A 6,000-nucleotide genomic window follows, 5' to 3' on the forward strand; every position below is an offset into this window, starting at 1 on the left:
CTTACCTTGTTTGCAGATGGCAAGATGAGAAGACCTTAATTCCATTTACAAAATTGTCTAATATATATCATTAAATAAACAGACAGCAAGGAATGGCTGCAAGACTATAATCTAATCTCAGATTACTGATGACATTCACAAATGGCCCGAAGATTCCCTTTCACATTTTCCCATATCACATGAATTTCTCAATTAGATTCCGGCTTTGACTTCCATCCATTTTCTACATATAATATTTCGATTGCACTGAACTCTTTGACAGATTTACGCTGGGACACCTAATCTTGCTCGATAAAAATATGACTACAGGCATTTTAACGAACATTTTTTTTTGTTTCTAAGTTGAAAGCAAAATGACTCAGATACTGGAAATCTGAAATAGTTAATGGAAAAATATAAACGCATCAGGCAGAAACTGTGGAGAGAGAAAATGTAAGGTTAACCTTGTCATCTGACAAAAGGTTCATTAATCTGAAACTCTATGGCTTGCTGAACATTCCCAGCATTTTTGGTTTCCATTTCATTTCTACACAGTATAGTCATGTAAATGAAACAAACTGCATTAGAAAAATCTAGTTACATTGTACAGAGAAAAAAAATTCACCAAATAGTGTTGCAGCGATTCAAGCTTCCCCTCTTAAAAAATGTTTCCTCTTATTTAATAGTAATTAATTTTTAGTCATCAACTTCTACATTTTCTCACAGCATGTTGATTTTGCACAGATTGAGATGGGATTTGACACTTGGTGGCAAATAAATTGCTCAATGTAGAGCTAAGCCATCCAGATCACAAAGAGCCCACGCTTAATCTTTGAGTCAAGTGATCTCGGCTGGGGTTATAATTGAAGTATCATAATTGACCTCGAAGCTTCTGAGCTGGGCAAGTGAGGGTCAAAAACCAGTCAGGCTTAGGTACTGGAAAATACGTTTGTGGATATGAGGCAGGGACAGGATTAGCCTTAATTGTGAAGCCTGCCATTGTAGAATAGCTCTCCAGCATTCTCTGTCCAGGCTCATGCGTGGAGAATTACCAAGCAGTACGTGCTTCTGAATATCAGTACCTTCAAGAGAGGAAGGGATGGAAACAGTTCAAATAAAGCCTGGCTCAAAGAAAATTAAGATCCAAACATGCTTCTGAGAAAAAAAATAGCCCATGCAATATATATTTGTAAGATAGAGTCTTAAGAAACAAATTTGCATGTAATTGTCTTTAGAAAATGTTGACGTTGACCAGAAAGCAAAACATTATTTTTAATTGCAGAGATAATGGATTATATCAGTTGAAAGGCTCGAGTAACTAAATCACAAGTGCAGGAACTGAAACAGATGACCTAAAACTCACACACATTGTGAAAGCAAGCTTGTTTGTGATCTTTGCATACCCCTTGATTTAAACCACTTTTAGCCCATGCTGCCAAACAGTGAGCAGGAACATGTGCATTAGGAGCAGGAGTAGGCCATTTAGCCTCTCGAGCCCACCCCGCCATTCAATAAGATCATGGCTGATCTAATTGTGGCCTCAATGCCATTTTCCTGGCTACCCCCGATAACTTTTGACTCCCTTGTTAGTCAAAGTCTGTCTACTTCTGCCTTAAAAGTATTCAGTGACCCTATCTCTACTGCTCTCTGGGGAAGAGGGAGTTCCATATGCTCACCTCTCATTCTTCCAAATCCAATGGATACAAGCCAACCTGTCCAACCTTTCCTCATAAGATAACTCCCTCATCCCAGAAATCAGTCAAATGAACCTTCTCTGAACTACTTTGAATGCAATTATGTATTTCCTTAAATAAAGAGACCAAAACTGTACAGAACATTCCAGATGTGGTCTCACAACTGAAGCAAAACATCCCTACTTTTGTATTCCATTCCTCTTGCAATAAACGACAACATTCCATTTGCCTTCCTAATCTCTTGCTGTGCCTGCATACTAACTTTTTGTGATTCATATACCAGGACACCCAGATCCCTCAGTACCTCAGAATTCTGCAATCTCTCTCCATTTAGATAATATGCTGCTTTTCTATCCTTCCTACCAAAGTGGACAAGTTCACATTTTCTCACATTATATTTCATCTGCCAATTTTTTGCCCACTCACTTAACCTATTCTTATCTCTTTGCAGACTCCTCATGTCCTCTGCACAACTTAATCTATCTTTTTTAGTGTTATCAGCAAATTTTGCAACCATACATTCACTCCCTTCATCCAAATCTTGACATAGATTGTAAATGGTTGTGAATTGTGTATAGCCAAAATTGCGGCAAAGTGTGATATGCTAAATATCTGCCTTAGGACCATCTCTGGTGAGAGGCATCTTAGTGTTTTCGTCCCTGTGTTAAATTGATTTTCTCGAAATTTCATGTAAATACATTCCCTTGTTTTTCCATCTCTTTTGTTCTTGTCAGGGTGAACGATGTCATGTGTGACTGGGGGAGTGTGGCATTTCTTAAAATGTTGTTGCTGACTACCACCATTGAGCTCTCGTATATCTGGTACAGAAGAGCAATGGTCCCTCTACTCTGGTCCCATAATGTGCTGCAGCATTAGACTCAAAAGAGGAACCAGTACAGCACTATTTTCCCTTAATGGGGTTTACAGACAATGGAGGTAATTTTCACTCTCGGTGACAACAGCAACTTGCACTTAAATAGCAGAATAAAAACATCCCAAGGTGCTTTACAAGTGCGTTGTCAAACATAATTTGCTATAGAGCCACATAAGGAGATATTAAGCCAGGTTACCAAAAGCGTAGTCAACAAGGTAGATTTTAAGATGCTTCTTCAAGGAGGAAAAATAGAGAGACAGAGGTTTGAGGAGAAAATTCCAAACTTATGCCCTTGCTGAAGGAACACAGTATAAGCAAAACCAGGAGAGATATATAACGGGCAACTGATCTGATATTGCCCATTTTACACTATCATGTAGTCTATATTAACCCCAATTTGTGCTACGTTAATGTCAATTTTGTGCTCTGAGCTCACACCCACTGGAAACTAATTCAAATGAATGAATCATTTAATACAGAACTCTTAAAGGAAGACTTTCACCCAGTCAGTTTGGGTTAGCACCACACTAAAGTCACAAAATTGATAGAATACGTGCTGCTCGGACCACTGCATCACCAATGCTCTGTGACGGCTAACGTTTCCTGAAACATACCCATTTATATGAATTTATTTGCTGCATGTGAATTATACTGGGAAACAGAACATTTCTTTACCCATCAGTGGTGCCAAGGCACCTGTGTATAATGCATGTCAGCTGTGGGTCAGTGGTAGTTTTTTTCACCTCAGAGTTAGAAGATTGTGGGTTCGAGTCCTCCTTCAGCAGAATAAAATTTAGACTGAATTCTTTGAGGTGTCACCTTTTGGATGAAACTCTAAGGCCTTGTCTGCCCTCTCAGTTGGACGTAAAAGATCCCATGGCACAATTTCAACAAACGGTATGGGAGCTTTTCCCATAGCCTGGCTAATATCTATCCCTCGACCAACATTACTTAAAAGCAAATTATCTGGGCTTTTACTTCACTGTTGTTTGTGGGATCTTGCTGAGCACAAATTGGCTGCTCTGCTTCCTACATCACAATAGTGACTACACTTCAAAAAAGGTGCCTCATTGGCTGCAAAGCACTTTGGGAAAACCTGAGGTCAGGAAAGAAGCTTTGCCAATGCAAATCTTTCTTTTTCTTATGTAATGTAGACGGACCCTCCAATGCAGTACTGAGGGAGTTCTGCAATGTCAGAGATACTGTCCTTCAGGTGAAATAGTAAACCATCATCCAGCCTGCTCTCTTCCAGCGCCACAATCATGTTTCTGTATTGAAGAAGTGAAGGAAAGGCCACAGGAGTATAAAGGAAGGATGTGGCAAAAGTGTTACATGTTATAAATATTAAAAAGGATTAATGAGACTTAAACTTGGTACTTTTCCAAGCTTGGATGATCTAGATTCCAGAATAGTTAGGGAGGCTAATAAAGAAATGGGAGTGGCACTAACTATAGTTATTTGGAGACGGGAACTACATTTAAGCAAAACTGTTCACTTTTTCATTCATTCATGGGATGTGAGTGTCACTGGTTAGGCCAGCATTTATTGCCCATCCCTAATTGCCCTTGTTCAGAGGGCAATTAAGAGTCAACCACATTGCTGTGGGTCTGGAGTCACATGTAGGCCAGACCAAGTCAAGGTGGCAGATTTCCTTCCCTAAAGGACAGCAGTGAACCACGTGGGTTTTTTTTATAACAAATGGCTTCATAATCATCATTAGGCTTTTAATTCCAGATTTTTATTGAACTCAAATTCTACCATCTGCCAAGGCAGGAGTCAAACCCAGGTCCCCAGAGCATTACCCTAAATCATTAGTTCAGCAACAGTACATCACTTCCCCCTATTGTAGTAATGCCATTGTTCCCCATCCCATTTAAAAAGAATCAAGGATAGGCCATGTGACTAAGATCAGCCAGCCTCATGTCTGTGATAGAAAAATTGCAAGAGAGGCTTAGAAAATGATGGGTTAACCAGGAACATTTTGCAGTGATTTGTAGGGGGTAGGTCATGTTCAACTAACTTAATCAAAAAGCCAAAAGGATATAATATATTCGGTCTTTCAAAAAGCATTTGATCAAAAGCCCATAAGAAAATTAAATTCTGTGGTATTAAAGGTAAAGTAGTGGGATGGTTAAAGTAAGAAAAGACGGAGTAAGATGTAATTGATTAACAAGACATCGCCAATGATCTTTGATGGAAGTTCTGTTGCTCTCCATATATAGAAATTATTTTCATATTAGATCAGGTTAAATAAAGATAAGTGTAATACAATTTAAGCAAAAGAAAAAAGACAGTCTTGCATTTATGTATTAGCTTTCACAACCTCAGGATGTCCCAAAGTGCATTACAGCCGACGAAGCCATTACTTCAATGTAGGAAACGTGGCAGACAATTGAGCACAGCAAGCTCCCATAAACATCTCGTGATGGGATAATGACTAGATAATCTGTTTTTAGTGATGTTGGTTGTGGGATAAATATTGACCGGGGATCAGCCAGAATCCCCCTGTTCTTTTTCACAGTCATACCATATTACATCCACCTAAGAGATCAGACTGGGCCTCAGTTTAAAAGCTCCCCCAGTGATGAACTGGGTGTGTCAGTCTAGATTATGTGCTTAAATCTCTGGAGTAGGATTTGAACTTTTGACCTTCTGTAAAAGAAGCAACTAATGCGCTAGCTACCACTGAGCTACTATCAACTGACTACAAAAACAAGGAGAGCTGTTGAATCTGATGAAGCCATTGATTAGAGCACAGTTACAGTACCATGTAAAATTCAAAACCCTTTCATGGAACGGATATTAAGACCATGGAAAGTGTACAATTAAATTGATGAGGATGTTACCAAGCGTGAGAGAATAGAGACATAATGAACCATTTGAAAAATGAGGCTGCATCTACACTAGAGCAAAGAAAGTTAATCAAGGATCTCATTGGCATATTCAAAGTTCTGAAAAGGTTTGAGAGAGTAAAAAGTGAAAGGCTTTTCCACTGGTAATTGCTAACAATACAGCAGAAATTTAAGATCAATCCTAAAAGAGGGTGGTTAAAAAAGTTCAGGCAAAGGATTATGCATTTTTGCAAGTGGAATATTTGAAACAATCACAGTCAATCACAGGATTCAGCAGTGAAACAGATAAGCATTTGAAGAAAAATTATAAAGGATTTATGGATTAGTGAAGCTACCATTAACAGGGCAGAATAATTCACCAACCAGCTTTTGTGCTCAAATACCTATGATTCCATGGGCAGGGTTTTACATGTCAACGAGCAGGGGCAGGGCCCACTCGCCGAAGCGTAAAATGATGCACGGTGACGTTGGGCGGAACCCCCGACATCACCGCGCCCCATTTAAATTTTCAGGTAGGCGGGGGTGCAGCGAAATCAGCTGCGCGCCCGCCGACCTGTCAATGGCCAATTGAGGCCATTGACAGAGTCAATTAAGTAATTAA

This window comes from Cetorhinus maximus, chromosome 26, assembly GCF_964194155.1.
Source record: "Cetorhinus maximus chromosome 26, sCetMax3.hap1.1, whole genome shotgun sequence".
NCBI classification, from domain to species: Eukaryota; Metazoa; Chordata; class Chondrichthyes; order Lamniformes; family Cetorhinidae; genus Cetorhinus; species Cetorhinus maximus.